General features: G+C 45.9%; 1 protein-coding gene across 1 annotated transcript in view; it reads left to right on the plus strand.

Moving 5' to 3' along the window:
• Positions 1-21,835, plus strand: part of LOC103607302 (sorting nexin-29) — a gene marked incomplete at its 3' end in the record, with an annotated part of 379,169 nt that overhangs the window by 286,665 nt on the left and 70,669 nt on the right. The gene's annotated exons all lie outside the window — the stretch shown is intronic.

A 21,835-nucleotide genomic window follows, 5' to 3' on the forward strand; every position in this document is an offset into this window, starting at 1 on the left:
CTCTTTGCTGTGGGAGGCTGTCCCATGCATTGTCAGCTGTTTAGTGACTTCTACCCACTGGCATTTACCTACTAGATGCCAGTAGCATCCCCCTCTCCCAGTTGTGACAGCCAAAAATGTTTCTAGACATTGTCAGCTGTCCCCTTGGTGGCAAAAATGCCCTCAGTTGAGGACTACTGGTTAAAGGCATCTCAGACTGAACAAGGCCACTATGGAACCCTTGGTTTTTCCTCTACACTTGTCCCTCCTACAGTTTTCTCCATCTCTATTAATGGCATCATCTTCCATTCAGCTACTCAAGTTGAAAAACCTGAGTCTTCAGTTTCTCTCTTTTCCTCACCGTTTGTCTAGTCACTCAATGAGTTTTATTGACTCTCTTCTAAAATATCTCATAAAGCCAACTATGTTTTACTATCTTTGTTGCCACCATGGGTCTAACCCACCACCTTCTTTTCCTGGAGCACCACCAGTAGAGCACAACCTGGTTTCCCGGAGCCGATTCTAAATCCAGCCATGCTCTGTAGACTGCCCACCTCTCCCACCTCCCCTGCTACCACACCCTTCCTTGTCCTGCTCTTGAGCCCCCTTGGCCTGTTCATTCCATCCTCAGGGCCTGTACATTTTCCACATTTTCTCCTCCCAGATCTTTGCATGGCTCCCTTCATGTCCTCCAGGTCCCATTCATTGTCACCCCCTCAGCAAGGCCTTCCCTGATGGTCCCTTCTGATTAGACAGCGGCTTCCATCCGGCTAACCCATCACGATCTCCAGGCATCTAGTGTATGTCCTTGTTTGCTTCTTTACTGCCTGTCTCCTCTCAAGAATGTAAATTCTGTGAGTGCAGAGATTGTGATCTTCTTGTTTGCCCACTGAATCCTGAGCTCGGAGAATGTACTCTGCATATGATAGTCACTAAGCAACGATCTGTGGCATGAATATTCCAGTGTTTCTCTGGGAGGACTATCGTACTAATGTGACCTTGCCCTAGTGACAGAGAAGATTTCAATCTTTCTCAGAGTTGTAGTGCTTTTACATGTATTGTCCTGTGTACACCTGATAGAACACTATCACTTTCCTCCTTATCTAACATTGCTGTGTTATTCATCATCTGTGTGCTGTGTTTAAAGGATGTTGATCTTATGGCAAATTTCTATCATATACAAAAGGAAGATAATTTGCATAGAATCTAGTTCTGTCTCAATTCACAACAAAGGAAATTCTCTGGTGTGCACAGTCCTCTCTGCTGGATTCTAGAAAATGTGTGCTATCTAAGACATGGATTAGAAAACTTCTGTAAAGGGCCAGATAGTGGATATTTTAGACTTTGCAGGTGGGCCATATGTCATTACTGCTCAAGTCTGCCGAAGTAGCCTAGAGGCAGCCGAGTATAAACAAGTCAGTGTGGCTGTGTTCCAATAAAACTTTATTTACAAAACTTATTTCCAAAAAATTAAATTTCTGCAGTTAAAAGGAGGCATATTTCTATATGTTTTTTGCACTCGTGCTGTTTATTGTTATTGATTGTGTTATCTACTGTCTTTGTTTGGGCTGTTATAACAAAATACCATAAACTGGGTGGCTTATGAACATCAGAGATTTATTTCTCACAGTTCTGGAGTCTGGGAAGTCCAAGATTAAGGCAGATTTGGTATCTGAGGGCCTGCTTTCTTTCCTCCTGTGGTAGAAGAGACGAGGGGTCTCTGCCGGACCTCTTTTATAAGGGCACCAATCTCATTCGTGAAGGCTCTGCCCTTGTGACCTAATCACTTCCCAAAGGTCCTGCTCTGTTAATACCATCATGTTGGAGGTTAGAATTTAACCTGACTTTTGTGGGTACACAAACGTTCAGACCATAGCATCTCCTCTTATGTTATTTTGGAAACTTTCTGCTAGATAATGCCTTTTATAAAGCACCATGGAGTGTCTTGGAGCCACGTTTTAGGGTGAATGTATTTTGAAAGAAGTCTTACCAGTATACATTTTCTAAAAGCATTTCTTGTTCAGGAGGATCCATTCTGAGCTCTTTAGGAGCCTCTGGGTTTGTGTTAGTATGAGGTCAAATTCTTTGCCATCCAAAAGTTTTCAGAAGCTAATTTTCAAGAAATGATGTTCACAAACACCTGCCTGAAGGTCGTATAGACTGTTTACGTAGGACCCTTTTGTTCCTGAATTAAGCTAGATAATGAGCAGAAGCAAAGGCAGCCTGAATTGTTTTACTGCTGACAGAATGATTCTTTTGCAGTTTACTATGAAGCTGTCAGTCTGTGTTGCAGGCTGCAGACCAGCAGCCAATAGAGGTGTCTAGCCCACGGCTGTGTTTTGCTTAGACGTATGGAGCTGGTCCATGTAGCCTTGTCTTTTCAATTGGAATTCATTTGGTCAATATGAAAATCTAGATTTTAGCCTCACCCTAGAGAAACACTTACCCATGTGCACCAGGAGGGACACATAACAGCAATGTTCATGGTGTTGCTCATAATGGCAAAACATTCGACACAACTCAAATATCCATCGACTAAGAGAGTAGACTTAAAAAAAAAAAAAAAAGCGCGGCAGAGCATAGAAATCAATACAGCAATGAAAATGGATGCACCTAAGCTGTGCGCATCAGTGTTAGGTAGATCTCATAGGTAGCAGGTGGGCAGGAAGAGGGCAAGTCGCAGCAGACACATTTATGCGAAGATCAGAAGAATGTAGAATGAAGCAGGAGATAGGCTAGGAATTACCCTTGTGGTAAACTCTACAGAAAAGCAAGGGGAAGATAAACATAAAAGTCAGGTAGTGATAACATGGGAGAGGTTCTCAAAAGTACCAGAAGGTTCTGTATCTTAAAGTGAGCAGGAGGTACACAGGCATTTGTTTTATTACTGTTACTAATTTCCTACGTGTATATATGTGTTATTTATTCTTTTGTATGCTTGAAATATTTTGTAATTAAAATAATTGGATTATCTGGAAACGTTGGGCCCATATTTCTGTACAACAGCAGTTGGCTGGAGCTGAATCACAGCTGCGTCCTTCAGATATGACATGCACCTTCTGGTTTATCACAGTCCTTAACTAACTGGTGTTCCCTGCCATTCCCTTGGCATAGCTTATCACACCTGTTTTCAGTGGCATTCAAGGTTTTGACCTATGGCCTCATGGTGTTAAGAGATACAGCCTGCTGAAAATCGTAGTGTATTTTCTGTAAGCATGTTGGTAAGGCTGTTGTTGATGGCTCATATTGTGTGTAATATGAGTAATTTTCTTTGTGAGAGACATTTCTCTGAGGTCTAGATATCAGGAATGACTCCCTTGACTAAAAAGTCAAGTCTTTTGGATGCTGTGAATGCTGTCACTGGTCATATTTTCTTTTTTACTTTGGCCTCTAGGACGCTCAGCAGAAATGTGGCTCATCTTGAGCAAAATTGAAGTCCTTGAGGCATGTGTTTTTGGTTTTAACCTCACTGTTGGCTTTGTGTACCTTTCCTCCCCCCTTTACTTATATTGTTCCACAATTCACTTGTTTATAAATGGCCACATTCTTTTTGGAAAAAGAAGATATAATTTGTAAACTCTCATTTACCTAGACTTATGGCAGAATATGGTTTTTTGAGAGCATTTTGGAAATCTGAGCTTTATCCAGAATGTTTTATTCACAAAGCTGTCTAGATCATCTATTTCAGCCGTGTGGGTTACTGATTTTCCAAGAATGAGAATATAATTAAAATACAGTTAACACTAAAATGCAACTGAATGTAATTTGATCTTCGATAATTTAGCAGGCGGTTAAGGAACTTGCTGTGCCTCAGGGCCATAATTATGAACATCAATTATCATAGTGTGACACTATAAAAAAAATCTGGTTATTTCAGCTTTCTGATTCTTTGAAATCTGTAGGAACTAGAGTTTAGAGTCTGTGTGTGGTGTGTATATAGGTCTTTTGAGCCTGCACATATGAGTAGTTCATATATGATTTCATAGCTGATGAGTGTCAGAAAGGGGAGTTGGGTGGACTGTAGTGAAGAGTTCAGTTCTCCAAGGCTTACCAGTCAGTGCCTGTGATGTGTGGGGTGCTAGAAATAAAGTCTGTGCTTTTCGGTTGAATGTGAAATACAGGAATATAAATAGATATTTTTTTCTAAAAGGTGGTGAATGCTTTGGTAGCATGGAACAGTTTCTTACCTCAACTTAAAGGGAGTTGTGAAGCAGTCACTATGCCAGGAAGTAGCATGTTCATTGGGGAGGCATAGCATGGGCTGACCGGGGCAAAGAAAGATCTAAGAAGGCCTAAAATAGCCTGGTTTGTTTAAGGGGCTTATCTCTTTTTTCATCTTTATCCTCATGGTGATAGAGGAGGCAGTGTAGTGGAAATGATAGAAGAGGTAGTGATGGTCGTGGTGATGGAGACGTTATTAATGGAGGAGGTGGTCGTGATGGTGATGGAGGTGTTACTGATGGAGGAGGAGGAAGTGGTGGTAGAAGAGGTGTTATTGATGGAGGAGGAGGTGGCAATGGAGGAGGTGTTATTGATGGAGGTGGAGGAGGTGGTGGTGGTCATGGTGGTAGTGATACAAATGATGGAGGAGGAGGAGGTGGAGATGGAGGTGGTAGTGGTCATGGTGGTAATGGCGGAAGTGGTGAAAGAAGAGGTGGTGGTCATGGTGGTATTGATGGAAATGATGGAGGAAGAGGTAGTGGTGAGATGGAGGTATGGTGGTCGTGGTGGTAGTGATGGAAATGATGAAGGAAGAGGTGGTGGAGAGGGAGGTGTTGATGCTGGTTACGGCATTTATTGAGCATTTCAGTGCCAGGCTCTCTGCTAAGCACTTGACATATACTATCTCATTTAATACTCATGGTAACCTTCCCAGCGTAGGTATTTTTTTGTAGTTCTCATTGTGCAGATGAGGAAGCTGGGGCATGAGTAGCTGAGTACATTCCTCCAGAGATGGACAGGAACGGGGTGCCCCAGGCCTGGAGAAAAGCTCACTTCCTCATTCCCATCAGATCTTGGCTCTAACATCCCCTTCCTAAAGAGCCTTCCTGGACCACTGTGTTTAAAACTCTCCTCTCCCCCTCTGGATAGCTCTCCCTCTCTCTCTTTTCTGCTTTGCCTTTCTCCATTTAGTTGTCTTCTGCTTTGTTCTGTATTGCACCTGCTCAAATCATCATCTTTCACTGTGGAATGAAACTCCACGAGGGCGGGCACTCGGGCTGCTTTGTTCACTATAGCCCCGGCACGTGGCATGGTGGCCAGCCTGCGGTGGGCTGAGGCCAGCTGGGGAGCACGTGCTTCCTCCACCTCCTCAGCTCCCACTGGTGTCTGCTATGTGGGAACGTAGGCCCAGTGTCACCACAACATTGCTTTAAGCAAAGTCACGCATCTGGGATTTTATTTTGAAATTTAATTTAAGAATGTGGCAACTGATTTTAATTTTTAAAAAACACCCTGAGAGTCAAACAGAATACATTTACTTGCTGAATTCTGTGTGCTGGCTGACCATTTGCTTCTCTCTGTGGGTCTGGAAGAAGCACCTGACAGTTCTGAGTGGAGGTGTGATGTAATTAGATTCATGTGTTGTCAAGATCACCTGATGGCATTGTGGCATTAGGACTGGAGCAGGGCAAGGCTGGTGCAGTAATCCCTGCCTGAGGTGACAGGGACCTGAGAGCAGTGCCAAAGGCCTCCAGACCTGGACATCTCAGTTAACAGTGACTGTGTGATGTTGGCATGTGGGCATGCCTTACCATCTTCAGAAAGAGCAGCTGTGTGCAACCCCCCAGAGCAGAGGCAAAAGGAAAAATCAGACATATTGATCCTGTCTTTATTTTAAATTTTGCTATTTTGTCTGTTATAGATATTTTGCCATTAATTTTGATTTTTCAAAATATTGCATGAAAATAGAATTTATTATGATTACTGAGTTTTTTTTGTCACCCCCTTAAATTTCGCGGCTGCTGCAGGTTCCTCACCTGCCTGACTTGCTCTTGACACTGGGGCCATCCCGTCTCTGAAAACCTTGGACACAGTGTGTGTGCAGTTTCCCAATTACACTTCTATGTGCTTTGAATAGGCGAAGACAGTGTTTCTACTTACAGTTGGTCAAATCACTTGTCATCTTTATATATCAAGGCAGGGTACTGACAAGCTGTAACCTGTTCAAATTTAAAACAGGCTTTTGAATTTGTTTTGCCATTTGTTAAAATAGCAGAATCTTTGGCTAGAGAATGAGAATATTACAGAGGCTTTGAAATCTTTGTCCTGTTCTGGCCAAGGCTGAGCATGTAAATGTCTTCGAGTACGAGTTTTTCTGCCTTTACAACCATGTTCCTTCCAGTGGAAACCGAGGCAGCTTTTGAGTGTAATGATGATCGCTCCGAGTTAGCCTGCTGCCAAGACAGAGCTCCCACTGCAGTGGCCTGGCCTTCAGGGAAGATTGCAGAGTGTTCCATTTTGCTTCCTCAGCACTTAAGAAATCCTTCAGAAAAGTTGCTAGGGATCCAAGAGCAAAGGCCAGACTTGTCAGCTGAGCTGTCCAGTTGAACTCATGGTGAGTGCCAGTCCCTGGTTGGGGCAGGATGTTTGTCTTGGTGAGGGGCAGAGCTGCCCTTCAAAGTTTTGTCTTAAGAGAGTGCTGGTGTCTTAAGAGAGTGCTGGTGTCTTATGAGAGTGCACGCAGCTGCAGGGCTGCCTGCACCCCTCATGAAGGGAGGGAAGCAGAGTAATGTCTTAGAGAGGGGACAGCACGCTCCTTGGAGCGACCCGGATTCTCAGCGCTGGCCCTTGCAAGGTGGGAGGAGTTATCTGAATCAAGTCCTCCCCTTTTGTGAACCTCGTTAGTTTATGAACAGACTCATCTGGGAATGGATTTCAGAGGACCGCTCTGTAAACTGTAATGGCTTTGATAACAGAAAAACATGGGTCCAGAATCTGGGTACTTTTCACTGCTCCGGGTCTGAATTTTCTCCTCCATCAAATGGCGTGAAGATGGCAACTGCTTACTGTCATGGGGATGAACATGTGTGTCAGGTGCCTGGAAGATAAAAGCCATGAGATTGATAGGTGGTACATTATAGTAAAGGGTAAGAGGAACCTGTCCCTTGAGTATGAGATGTGGTTCCTGTCACCCGATGAGGTGATGCATGAGCATCGTGAGGAATTCTCTACACATGCCTGCTCTGTGAATGTGGGATGGGGACGGACGCGTGAAGGCCCTGCCTCATGAGGGCTGGTCTGGGTCCGTTCTCACCACTTTGTCCTGCGGCTTCCTCAGAGCCAGGAAGTAGGTGTAGACATTTGCTGGGTGAACATCTAGGCCGAGAAGAGGCTAGAAGTTGTCAGTGGGAAATAGGTGGAGGCCATGCAAGGTCCCTGGTGGGCTGACAGCTGTTGGAAACTGGAATGGCTCTGGAAGTCCGTCTTGAGGCCTGTCTGCACAGCAGCCAGTACCCAGCTGCCTTCTGTCCCAGCTTGGGTTTAGCTGGTAGTGCTAACATGACTGTGCTGGTCATTAAATGGCAAAATATACCCTCACCAGTCAGCAAAGTGCTGCCCACCCTGAGATTCCCTGGTGTTGACCTTCACTTCCCTGGTGACCTTGACCCTTTGGACTCCAAGCCTGCTAGCCACGTCTGCTCTCAGTGATTTTTTTTTTTTTACAACCGACAACAGAAATAGCATCTCGCTGGTGGTGCTGACACCATGGCAGGCAAATGCTTGCTGCTCATCTCTACCCCAGCAGCTGGCATTCCATTGAGTTACCTGCTCATGGTGGCTTCTGGGACCTGCCGCCTCTGCTCTGTTCCATTCTGACTGTTCAGTATTGTGACATTACCCCAAGGGGCATGGGGTATTCCCAGATTTGATCCATGCTTCAGCTTGCATGTTCTCCATTCTACAGGGATCAACTTTTTAGCGGTTGCTATGTGCTGGGTAATTGCTATGGCCCAGCACTACACTGGACCCTGTATAAATATTACTAATCCTCAAAACACTCCTGTCAGATAGGTGCCATCATCATCTCTACTTCGTATTTGTTGCCTTATTCTACAGATGCTTATTGAGTGCCTACTGTGTGCTAGACACTGCTCTGGGTGCCAGGGATAAACAGTGAATAAAACAGAAAAAGCCCTTGACTTCTTGGGTACAAGGCAGATTGTTGCTATGCAAGTGTGATATTCACTATTGCTGTTTACACATAAATGGCACTTCTAGATGGGTACAAATTAAAGAAGATGTCATCCATTTCTCAGCTGGCGAGTCTTGACAACATGTTAGGGTTTATTTATCTAATGAGCAGGGCACTGAGAATGGCGACAAAGTAGGGCGATTGCAGGTGTGATCATGTAAGCTGTCTGCTGTGTCATAGTACACAGTACACTAGAGCCCATTGCACATAGAAAAGAATGAGTCAGGAAATGCAGGTCACTACTGGCTAGGGATAATGGCACAGACATGAATGACCACAGCAGAGACTGTATAGAAGGAAGCCTTGCTTTGAGAGAGAGGCAATGGAAAGATTGTCTCTCTTTCGGCCATTAGCATCATCAGAAACTGCTCTGAGATTACCCATGAAGTGTGTTTGGGAGTTATTTTGCTGTTGTGCAGTCCTGCTGTGATTTCTGTGTACACCAGGAGAGGGGAGAGAAAAGGTGGGCTTCCTCTGAGTGTCAGGGTCTGTTTGAGTTGTGTTTGGCACAAAAGACCCCTGGTGTGGACAGGGTGCTGTGTTAGCCATGGAGTCAGGTGTCCCACATCCTGTTCTCAGGACCCTAGAATGGGGGAGATGTGCAGATATGGGACTAGGCTCTAGCATTCTCTCACCCTCCACTTCTAGTTGATACTATGACAATGGCCTGCCACCTGTGAGGGCTGCGTGTGCTGAAGGCATTCCATGGTTTCTGCTTGGATGCCTGCCCCTCAGGGAGCTCTTCTTCCCTGATCCTCCCTCCGAAATAACCCTCCCTTCATGCTCTTGGCCCCTCCTGGCCTTATGTTTCTTCGTAGCACCCAGCACAGGTATTTATTTGCATCTAGTCTGTTTTCTTCACTAGCTTGTCTGCTTCCTGAGTGCAGAGACTAGTTTGTTCACCATGGTACTCCAGAGCTTACCACAGTACCTGGTACATGGCAGGTCCTTCGTGAACATGTGGTAAATGAATGAACGCTCACGATTCCCGACGGTGGGTTCTACTGTTATTGTTTTACAGCTCTCACTCTGAGAGTGGAGATGGGGGGCTGGGCTGACTCACTTTTTAATTCAGGTGAATGTGTTCAATAACTTTAAATCATGTGTGTCAGTTATTATCTGGCTGGAAGTGTTGGGTGCTTTGGAGAAATTGGAAGTTTCCCTTAGAAAGGGCAGTGGAGATGAAGAGTGAGGTAGGTGTCACTCAGTGCCTTTGGTCGTCCCGTGCCTTTGGCCTGAAGGCCATGTGCACCCCTTTCAACTACACAGCTTAAGTCCCAGCTCCATGACAGTGTGTATTTTGTCTTCATACTTCTTGGTGGGAATGTAAATTGATACAGCACTGGTAGAAGACAGCATGGAGGTTCTTCAGAGAACTAAAAATAGAATTACCTCATGACTCCACTATCCCACGACTGAGTTTCTCTCCAAAGCAAACGAAATCACTATATGGAAGAGACAGCTGTACTCCGATGTTCAGAGAAGCAGGACCACCAAGATATAAGATTGACATACAGTATTTACCTTTGCACCATCGAAAGTTCTCTCATATCAGAGACCATGCATTTACTACATTCAGAGAGACTCATCCGAACACTAATCCCAGTGTTTGAACCTGAAAATAGTTGTGTGCCAAAGGGCTAATACTCTACCCTCAATGGCAGGGCTATCATACCACTCCTGGGTTTCTATCCAAGAGAAAAGGAAATAGATGTCCACACAAAGACCAATGTTCAGAGCAACTTTGTTTGCATTAGTCAAAAATTGGAAAAATGCAAATGGCCATTGACAGTGAACAGATACAGAAATTGTCATACGTTCACATGAAGGAATGCTACTCAGCAATAAAGAGGAATGAACCACTGGTGCACTTAGCCACATGGATGAATCTTAAAATAATTATGCTGAGTGAAAAAAGTCAGACTAAAAAGAGCATATGCTGTATGACTCCATTTATAGAAAACGTTTATAGACAGCAGATGATTGGTTGCCTGGGGATGGGGCATGGCTGGGAGGGATTACCAAGGGCTCTCAGGAGGGGATCTGAGAGTGATGGATGTGTTCATTGTCTTGATGGTGCTGGTGGTGGTTTCACAGGTATAAATGTGTCAAAATGTATCATATGGTACACTTTAAATATGTACAGTATGTCAGTTACACCTCAGTAAAGTTTTTTTAAAGGTGAGGCTGGCGCTGCCCAGGGCATCCTCACACATTTAGGAGCCTTGCCCCACTGCAGGAGAGACTTACTCAAAATCCATTAGTTCAGGGAAAAATAATCATGAGCATGTAGTGCATCCCCCATGGGAGAAGTTATTCTTTCCTAAATAGCTGTTGTGGAAGGCGGGAAAGAGGTATGTAATGAGATGAGGCTTCCTCGGGAGAACGATAGCCCAGTTATAAATTGTAGTAAAAAAGAAAGTAAATAAGGCTTCCTTTAAGAAGAAAGTTATATGTGAAGGCTGGTCACTAGCAATCAACTTTACAGGCCAGAGCTGCCTTACTAAACAATCAAGCTCTTCATTTGAGACCCTGTCGGGGACTTGGAGGAGTCCTTTTCTGGTTTTCCGAAATCCCCCTGGGCAAGAAAAGTTTCTTTCCAGGTCTTCAGTGCTTCTCTTCCCAGAGGCTGCTAGAATGTGTCAAGTTCTCTTCTACCAGGTTCCATCACAGAGGGGACAGGTATTGAAGGGGAGGGAGACACCCCCGTGTGCCTTTGCTCATACACTTCCCCCTTGCTTCAAACACACCCTCTTGCCCCAGACATCACTTGAGACCCCTGCCCAGGTGTTGTTTCCTCCAGGCAGCCCACCAGGACCTCTTGGGCAGGGTTAGGTGTCATGCTCAGTCCTCCCCTGCTGTCTTACTCCCCACTTTGCTGGCTGGACTGCACCCCACTGGCCGCCTTTCTTTTCTTCCATAAGACCTCAGGGCTGTCGTGCTTGTAGTTCCCTCTGCCTGGAATGCTCTTCCCAAGGCCTGTGGCTCGTCTGTCTTTAGGTCTGAGCTCTCACTTCCTTGAGAGGTTGTTGCTGACCACGCATGCTCATGTAGAGTCATCTCGGACCCTTTACCCTGCTTATTTTTTTCAGAACCACACAGAAGTCTGAATTACTTCTTTCCTTGTATGTTGTCTGTCTCCATTTAGAACATGAGTTTCAAGGAGGCAGGGACCTTGGCTGTTTCTGATGTCTTTCTGGAACCTAGACCAGGAGGGCAGCCACAAGGTTAGGGCTTGTTTTAATGAGAGCATTGGTTCAGCTCAACACAGACAACTTATCTTTGGGTTAAACAAAACAGGAGAGTTATTTCTCTGTTATAAAGGTTGTAGGTGTTGGCTGATTGGTAGGCACCTCTTCTCCATGGGGTCATCTAGGGACCTGGGACCCAAATCTCTTCTATTTCATTGCTCTGCTGGCCTGTGGGAAGGGTGTGAGACCCAGAAGTTGCCTACATCACTCATTTTCACAGGGCTTAGTTCTGTGACTGCACTGAGCTGCAAGGGAACCTGGGAAATGGAGACCTTATCTGGTGGTCACGTGTCCAGCTACAACTTAGCAGGTTTTATTACTCAGAAGCAAAAAGGATATTGGGGGATGTTTAACAATCTCTGTTGCAGGCTTGATCAGTATTTGTTCAATGAGTGAATGAATGTCTCCGGTCCCAGCCCCCTGTGCTTCCTTGTAGCACAACACTTACTGCGCTGTCATTTATTCAAGGCTTACTCAGCTTAGTTGGGGCCTGGTATGTAACAGATGCCTAGTGGAGGCTGAATTGAGAAGCCAGCACATAGATTGTAAAGGCTTTCCCTCAGCTCTGGGCCATTGGTGGAGGGAGGGTCTATTTTTGAGAAAACTATCTTCATCCACAAGAAGAGCTTTCCTTGCAAATGTAGATGAAAATCAAGTGTCTCCCTGAGGCAGGTTTTGCCAGGAGATCAGCCCCATGAGCCAGAGCAACGGGTGAGTCCTGTAGGGCAGGGTAGTGTGGGGGTCTCCTATGACTGCAGCTTAGGATCTCGTATGTCCCCGCCCCCTCCTCAAGAACCCCGTTTGCTGAGTGAGTGTCAGATGTTTCTGTTTGGCTTGTGGACTAAGCGGGGAGCTTCCAAATGGTCCTATTGTTTAAAAGATTTATAGGCCAAATAACTTCCATGTTAAGGGAGACAGCCATCTTCTAGATGTATCTACTCTTAGAAGATGAAAATGGCAGAGTTTTCACAAAGAATAAGAAAACCAGTTATGTCCAATCTTTGTATAGCTTTAAAAGCCCTTTCACAGACAGAAGCATGCATGGCCCATTGGAGATGGGATAGTCTTCGGAGTTGGGAAGATCTGGCTTTTTGGATCCTGGCATTGCCATATAGGAGCTTTGGGATTTTGGGGCCCTAAGAAGGTTTCTTAACCTCTCAGAAGCTTGATCGATGCCTCTGTGCAATAAGGATAATTATACCTACCTCCTAGAACAGTGGTGGCCAACCACAGGCAGACCTAGGGGCTTTGCACATGCCCTTCTCTCTTCTAGGAAAGCCCTTGCCACCGTGACCTGGTACGTTTCTACCAGGTGAGAAGGGCCCTTCCATGACCTGCCAGTGTCAACTAGGACAATTCCCATTATACCTCTTATGGCACCCTGTTCAAACCCTTGCAGCATTATCCCGGGTCTTAATTCTGGTTTGAATGAGCGTTTGTTTCAAGTGTGTTTTAAAGTTTCGTGAGGTCAGGGAACGTCTCTCTTTTGCTCACTGTTGAATCTCCTGCACCTCACCCAGTGGCTGGTATGGAGTAATTGTCCCTTTGATGTCAGTTGAGACAATGATTCCATGTTACAGGTGCTCAGTAAATTGAAGCCACTTCAGTTGAATCCTACTACAATAGCCTCCTATAATATAGAAGGTACTCATGAACCTTGTTTTACAGCTGATGAGACTGAGGCTCAAAGATGACCATCTGGCTAAGTGGAGGAGCCAGGACTCACACTCAGCAATTTGGTTTCCAAGCTAATTGTTCTTTTAAATCTCAATGTTAATTCTAGAAATATCTGGTGGATAAATGGACCATAAATATGACCTGTCCTCATAGTTCACACCTGAAAGAGAAGACATGTAGAGTGCTGGTTGGGAGTAGACTCTGGAGCCACACAGACCTGGTGGGAATCTCAGCTAGCTCTGTGACCTGGGCCCAGTCTCTTAGCCTTTCTGTGTCTTGGGTTCTTCATCTCTAAAATGAGGATCATAACAGTGCCTCCCTCCTCAGTCTGTTGTGAAGATTAAATGAGTTTTTTGCATGTGAAGAGATTAGAATGGAGTCTGGTATGCAGGAAGCACTATCCAAGTCTTTGTTTAAAAAAATCAAAATTGGTTCTTTGGTGTCTTTTTTCCTGTGAGCTTTTGAAAGTGATGTTCTTTGATTCTAATTAAAATTGTGATTTAGGGCTGGCCCGTGGCTCACTCGGTAGAGTGTGATGCTGATAACACCAAGGCCCCGGGTTCGGATCCCATATAGGGATGGCCGGTTAGCTCATTGGCTGAGCGTGGTGCTGACAACACCAAGTCAAGGGTTAAGATCCCCTTACCGGTCATCTTTAAAAAAAAAAAAAAAAAATTGTGATTTAGCAGAAAGAAAAAAAGCAACAGGAAGAGTAAAAGTCAGTCATGTCTCTGCCCTCGATAGATTTTGGTGGACAGAATGTGACATATATAGTGTCACTCTGTCTCATACCAATGACACCAAATTCCTGTCTTCTGAGTAATCCTTGAGTAGTTTCTGAATTATTAATGTACATGGTGTTAGCAAACCACATGTCCAGCTAAATTACTTAAAGTCTAGTATTTGACAGGGAATTCCGTTTCCTAATTTTCTGGGTATCTCTTAATTATTACTTTGTGGGCTTGTACTTTTTAATCTTGGGTTTCATACTCTGGAGTGTTGGGAGGCATTGCTGGCTGATGCAGGGAAGTGACAGGACCCCTGGTGATTGTGAAGCAAAATGTAAGTATCGAGAGCTTTGGACTGGGCTTCAATAGGGTCTCTTAATCGAGAGTCATGGGAAAATGAGGATTGCTGTGGCATGTTGAACATAGTGGGAGCCTGCTCTAGGCCAGGGATAAAGGACTGAGAGTAAATTCTTCACACCTTACAGATCCGACACAAGTACTTAATCTGCTGTCGTAGCTTGAAAGCAGGCAGACACGATATGTAAACAAATGAGATTGGCTGTGTTCTGTGATGGACTGAATTGTGTCTCCCCCGTAATTAATATGTTGAAGCCCTGACCTCCAATGAGACTATATTAGGGGATATAAGGCCTTTAAAGAGCTAATGTTAAATGTCATAAGGGTGGGGCCTTAATTCACTGTGACTGGTGTCATTATAAGGAGAGACACCAGGGATGCCTGCACGCAGAGAGAAGACCATGTCAGGATATAGCAGAACTGTGGGTATCTGTAAGCAGTGGAGAGAGGCCTTAGGAGAAATCATCCCTGCTGGCATCTTGCTCTTGGACTTCCAGCCTCCTGAACCACAAGAAATAGATTTCTATTGTTTAAGCCACCAAGTCTATAGTGTTTTATTATGGCAGTCTGGACAGATTAGTACAATACCAATAAAACTTATTTACAAAAACAGACGGTGGGCTGGATTTGGCTCATGGCTCTAAAAGACAGTCAGCATCAAAGAACTCAATAGTGATGTTCTGAGCACCTTCTCTGGGTCAGGTGCTGGGGATGTACAGCCTCTCTTCATGTGGAAGGTGCCTCCTAGCTATGCTGATTTCAGATCGAGCCAAGTGCTCTGAAGAAAACACAGGGAGACGTGACTGGTAACTGCTAGTGGCAGGAGGGGGCTCCTCTGAGGAGGTGACATTGAAGTGCAAAGATCTAGGAGGAGAGTGTCAAAGGCCAGAGGCAGGAGCCAGCTTGGCAGATTTGGAGGGGCTGGCAGTAGCCAGTGGGGCTGGAAGATTCCCCAGGGACTGGGCTGTATCTAAACTAGAGTCACATGCAAAAGGCTCCTTCTTACCCAAATCAGGGTCTTACTCTGTCACCTCAGGGGCCTCCTTCCCACCTTGGGTTACTACCTCTGTGCCCCCAGAATCCTTGCCTGTGTTGAGGTCTTGTCGCTCCCACTCCCTCCTGTCTTCTCTGTGTCCTTTTCCCTCTCGGCTCTTTCCTCCTGCAGATAGAGAGGTGAGGGCAAGGTTGGCTCACAGTGAGCTCTAAAGGCAGCAGGGAGTGAGATCTTCTGAGACCGTGTGGGAAGCCACTGGAGGATTTTGAGTGGAGGCAGGTTTTAAAAGGCTCGTTCTGGCTGTCAGTTTGAAAACAGACCATGGACTAGTGGCTATGGCAGGAGAAACAGCACATTTTAATGTTTTTTATTAAATGATATTTGGCCCGTGCTGTTCTTGCCTGGCTTGTGTCCTACCTACTCAGATTAGAGAAAATCCAGTCACAGTCAGTTTTTCCTCCAGAATTTTCTCTTTCCACCTTAGTGTTCTGCAGAAACCCAGGGCTTCTGTGGAGAAGGCAGCGGTGGCCTGTCTTCTGGCCCTGAGTCCAGGGGGTCGCTTGCTCCCAGTGCTCCATTCAAAGGCCCTGCATAGTCAGCGGCCTCTGCTGGCAGCTGCTGCTCCTTCTGGGCTGCACTTGGCCTCAGTGACCTTCCCACAGGCCCCCGGTGCATGAGATTCAGTCCTTGCTATGTCTGCCCCTGAGCAGGTGGCCTTCCTGTTCTCTGCCATCCCCTTGTCCCTTCTCCTGGACTCTCTACATCCCTCTCTGTCGTGACCCTTTCCGACAGCTCTCATAAATAACCTATCCTTTCTTCTCCTGTCCCTTTCTTTTATGATGGGGCTTAATGGCTCATGCAGGAAGGGCTGGGGAGTTTGGGTAGCTGGGCCCCAGACCACAGGCCATGCAAGAACCTGGTGGCTCTTCCTGGGTTCTGTCTTTAGACTCACAATAACAAGTGGCCCCCCTCCCCTAAGGATGGGAACATACTGCTTGTGAAACCACAAAGAACAAATAATAAGGTTTAAATTTTCCAAATCCTGCTGCCCGACATACTCACTTCCTCACCCTGAGAGCAATTCATTGTATGTTTAATTGACACCTGACATCATCTATGAAGGCAGGGACTAAGTGTGTGTTATGCATCACTATGTATGCCTGGTGGCCTGCATACAGTAGACAATAAATGTGGAGTGAATGTAAAATGAGTCCAATGAACGTTATTAAGTGTGTGACCCTGGATGTGTTCCTTAATCTCTCTAAGCCTCAGTCTCTTTCTCTGCAGAGTGGCAATGATAATGATACAGCCCTCCCTTTGCTGGGAAGTTGAGATGAGATAATGCACACGAAGCCTTCAGCTCAGGACCCAGTATTCCTAGCTGTCCTGGGGGAAGCACACTGGGTTCGGGTGGGAGTGGTAGTAACAGCCTCAGCTGCAGCAGTAGAAATCATGATACTGTATGGAGTACCAGACCTTGTGTTAGCCTCTCAGCAGTCCTGTGGCCAAGGCATCACTGGCTTATTTCACAGATTTTTTTGTTACATTTGCAGCTCTGAGAGGGTGAGCTTCTTTCCCAGAGAGTGTGGCAGGAAGTCAACCCTATGTGACAGAGCTGGGACTGACATTCACATCTTGCTCACAGCTCACATGCTCTTGAGAACCTTCACGTTGTTGACCTGAGGAGAGAAACTGAGGCACTGACAAAATATCAGAGTTTATTTGAGCCAATATGAGGATCACAGCCTCTGAAACACAAACTGAGTTACTTTGGGAATGTGCTCTGGAATACAGACAGAGCTTCAGCATTTTACAATCACAACAGGGAGGGAAAAAGGGGAAGAGAAGGCAGAGCCCCTTAATTAGTACATTGGGCTTTGGTTTCACATTGGTGGTCTAGCGTGACATGAATTAGTGGCTGGTTATTGATTACATCTTGCTCTTTAAACAATCGCTTAATTCATAAGGGTCACATTGTTCATCTTAACATTCTTTAGGTTAATTTATAGTTCCTTGAGGACACTACGTCTGGACCCTAGGCTCGAAGTAAAGTGTTTAGCAATGTCCCAGGATGTGGGGGACGTAACTACTGCCACCTACGGGACCTCACAACGCCTTGGAAAATTTAGCTGACTTTAGTCATTGATGGCAGAGCAACTTTCGTTTTATCAGTGTTTTTGCAGATTTTGCAGCCACCAGGCCCTTGTTGAGCTGTCAGCAGCAGCCTCCAATCAAGCCGGTTTTTCTGCCTGGAGGCCCCTTTGGCATCATCACTCTTGGTTTTCTCAGCACTGAGAGGCCCCATGGGCACTGTGTTCTGCCTGTCACTGGTGCAGCATCTGCTCGAGGTGGACAGGAGCCAGCAGAGGGGAGTGTCGGCCTTCTGCCTCAGGTGGGAGATGGAAAGTGGCTCAGGTACAGACTCTGCACAGAGCAGGGAGTGAGTCTGGAAGGCTGAACCCTGCAGCTTTATTCGCATTATCTGTTAGTGGTGAAGAGTGAATTTGTAGCTTCTCCCAGGACAGCAGTCAGGGCCATTTAAAAATGTAGGGCTCCCATCCTACCATTTCAGAAGGACCCTCATAAAAGTCATAACGGTGTTTCCAGCTGCCATTCACTGAGTGCTGGCTGGTGTTGTGAACATGAGCTGGACTATTCATTCATGATGCTGTGTTAAATCATCCCAGGAACTGAAGTAGTGATTGCAGGGGCCCATTTTACAGACAAGAAAACTGATACCCCAGGAGGACAGGCAACAACACTGGCAGTAGCCATCTGACATGTCTGCTCTGTGCTCTGCACACATCCACCCAGACCCACACAGTAGCCCTGTTAGGTCGGTGTCCTTGCCTGCTTTGTTATTTGTGGATGAAGCAGGAAGAAGGAAGAGCTCACTCTTTCTCCTGGAAATTTCCTGGAAGGCAGGGACTATGCAGGCTCAGCCATAATTAGTTCCTTGGTTAGATTTCTTTAACCTCCCACGTGGGAAGAAATCAGAGTATGTGGTTGAAATGTCCCTTCCAGGAAGTCTTGCCTGACAGCTCCAGGCTGGGGGTGGTTTCATCTCTTCACTGACCTCACCTCCTCTCCACGAGCTGCTATCTCTCCGTTGCTGGGTAGAGAAAACAGACTCCGTTTCTCCTACTGTACTCACACAACACGCTTCTGACACCAGAACATGGAAGTGTTTTCCCCACACACCAAGCGAGCAATAAGTTCTGTAGTGAACATCTGTTGGGTGTCCTCCAATTCAAGTCTTGACACTATCCACCTGGAGATAGTGTCAGATCCCACAGGATGAGGGTTCAGTCCTACAAGACTGCTCCCCATTTCTGATACCAATTACAGTCTCCCTCCTTGACTTGATTAATTTGCTGCAGTGGCTCACAGAACTCAGGGAAACATGTTCACCAGTTGATTATGAAGAATATTACAAAAGATACAAGTGAAGAGATGCCTAGAGCGAGGTTTGGGGGAAGGCCCTGCCTGGGTGTGCCTCTAGGAACCTGCACATGTTCAGCTATCCAGAAGCTCTCTGAACCCAGTCCTTTTGGGTTTTTATGGAGGCTTCATTAGATAGGCTTGATTGATGAAATTGTTGGCCATTGGTGATGGACCTAACCTTCAGCCCCTCTCCCCTCCTCAGAGGTTGGGGGATGGGGCTGAAAGTCCCAGCTCCTCTAATCCTGCCTTGTTCATTCCAGTGACCAGCCCTCACTCATCCTGACTGTTATGTAGGGGTGGCCGGATGGCAGTCAGCTCATTAGCATTAAAAAGACACTTAACATTTTGAAGATTTCAAAGACTTTAAGAGCTGCATGTATTTCACAATATCATAGTAGCCAACCCCCAGCACAGTAGATATAGTCCTGGTTCAACAAGGAGGAAAATCAGGTCTCCAGGCTGATTCGTTGGTAGTAAAACTAGTCTTCTAGACAACATAATATTTATTGATAGATTAGTGAATAAAACAGACAGGATTCTGCCCTCACGGAGCTTACTGTCTAGTGGGACAGGCACAGATAGGTCTTAAAGAGAGAAATGAACAAACTAGTTACAACTATGCTAAGGGGTGGAGGGCCTGAGAGAGAGAGTAAAGGGCCTGATCCTGACTTCACATGGGGTTTGGGGGGCAAGTTTCTCTGTGCAGAGGTGTCTTTTGCGTTCAGACCTTCAGGATAAGAAGGAGCCAGCCAAGTGGAAACTTGGGGAGGAACATACCAGGCAGAGGGAACGGCCTTTGCAAAGGTCCTATGGTTGGAAGGAGCTTGTCAAAGAACTGTAGAAGAGTCAGTAAGAGCAGGGACCTCACCTTTCTTACTGCTGTAATGCCTGTGCCCAGCATGGAGCCTGGCACATAGCAGGGGTGTATACATTTTTGTTGTGAGTGAATGTGAGGATAGGATGGGCTTGCCCACCATCTTTAGCCTTGAGCTGTGGGAGCAGGAGGGGAGGGGCTGGGAACAGTCACACATTCTTACTGCTTTTTTTTTTTGTTGAACCCTTGGCAAATCCTTAAGATTAACTAAATGCATACATGAGTGGTGAGTAATTTCTTGCTTATCCCTTCTAGAATGTTCTGAACTACCTGCTGTGTGCCAGGCCTGTGTTATGTGCTAGGGAAACTGAGGATCGTCCCAACATGGACCCCATTTCAAAGAGCTCAGTCTAGAGAAATAGACTGATATGAAAACAGCATCACCATGCAATGTGATGCATGGGACAAAATTATAGTGACTCTTTTTGCCAAACTCCTATATCAGATTCATGGTCTAACAAGAATTGTTTTCCAATTCTTTAAATGAAACAGCAGTTGGCAGTTTTTGGCAAATCTGGGACCTGTGGTCATCTTGGCTATAGTAGAGGTATACACAGAAGACTGTGGTAGCATTTAAAAGTTTATAAATGAGGGGCCGGCCCGGTGGCGCACTGGATAGTGCGCCGCTTGGGAAGCGTGGCAGCGCTCCCGCCCGAGGGTTCGGATCCCACATACAAACCGGTTCCCGCTCACTGGCTGAGCGAGGCGCGGGGGCAACACCGAGGGTTGCGATCCCGTTGCCGGTCCCGGTCCGGTCCGGGGGCGACACTGAGGGTTGCGATCCATTGCCGGACACGGAAAAAAAAAAAAAAAAAAAAAAAAAAAAAAAAAAAGTTTATAAATGAGAACAGAAAAAAAGCAACACATTTTGGTTTTTCCATATATGTTCATATACCACATCAGGACAGAGGAGTTAAAACCTGAGCAAAAACGTATTCAAAGGAATTCCTTAGCCTCCTTGTCTGACCTCCTTCAGGGGACCCAGGCAGCTTGCCACAATTCTGGTTCACTCTACTTTATCCTTTAGGCCTCAGCTTCCTGTGGCTTCCAGAGAGTCCCTCCTGTCACCTGCCATACTCTTCTGTTCCTACCACATCCTGTGCTCAACCCCCCATGCTTACCACCCCCTTGTAGTCTGTGTGGACAGGGACTGCATCTGTCCTGTCTTTCTTAGCATCCCCAGCACCCCTCACAGGACTTGGATGCACTGTCGGAGTTAGTTCACTGTGCAGTGAAGGATTGACTTCCCAAACTCAGGCTGACCTGGCTGGAGAGAAAAAAACCAGCCTTTCAAAATTCAGACCATCTACCCTGGAATCACAGCCATTCCAGGCCAAACCTGGGTGTGAGCGCAGACGACCAGTGTCATGGGCATGAGCTATATATTTTCGTATATATTTTCTTCCATGGGACATTGCTGTAGAGCCTTTGAGAAAGCCAGGAGGAGGAGTGCTTTGTTTCTGGAGCTGTGCAGGTGTTTGGGAGATGAGAGGATGAGCTCCAGAAGGGAGTTGAGTGATGGGCTGAATGTTCACAAGGCAGTGAGCAAATAAGTGGGCCTCCAGTCAGCTTGGAGACACCGGGGGTTTGTAAAGACCCCAGGAGCAGACACACTTGGGCTCAAGGTGATTGTGTGTCTAACAGTCGTAAATCTAGTTGTCAGAAGACAAATACACTGCCACCCAACTCTAAGGAGTGCAGGCATTGATGTGCACTTCCTGATGGGGTGAGGAGGAGAGGGAGACGGGGATGTCACAGCTATGCCAAGGAGGTGGCTCAGCCTGTGATGAGCTTTGAAATTTGTGTCAGTTAGGGCTTGTGGACTTGGAAAGAAACTGAGGTGCCACTTAAACAACGAAGAGTTTATTTGAGCCAAATATGAGTAACTGCAGCTTGGAACACACTCCAAGATAGCTTGGGAAGCACTCTGGCAAAACAAAGAAGTCGGGCTTATGAAGGAAAAAACAATCAGAAGAGGAGGTAGGCACCAAAGTTGTTTATTTAAATTACAATTGGTGCTACCATCCTCACATAGGCTTGGCAGTAAGGGATTGGCTGTAACAGTCTGAGATGGTCCTCAGTTAGACATTTTTCACTCTGGCAGGAGGTCTGTGGAACAGCAGTCAACAGATGGTTGGCAGATGTGTAGGTCATTATTCTTCCAGGAGGTTGTGACCCTCATGATTGATTGGAAAAGTTTAAAGTTCAGGGTTTCTTTGGATGTAATTGATTGCAAGAGTTCAAAAGTCCAGGGTATCTTCAGGTGGCATGTCTCTGAGGCTGAGGCTAAAATGGCCTCCCAACCTCATTTTAGGTGCCTTTACCAGACTGACACTA

Source organism: Galeopterus variegatus, unplaced genomic scaffold (assembly GCF_000696425.1).
Source record: "Galeopterus variegatus unplaced genomic scaffold, G_variegatus-3.0.2 Scaffold150, whole genome shotgun sequence".
In the NCBI taxonomy this organism is placed as follows: Eukaryota; Metazoa; Chordata; class Mammalia; order Dermoptera; family Cynocephalidae; genus Galeopterus; species Galeopterus variegatus.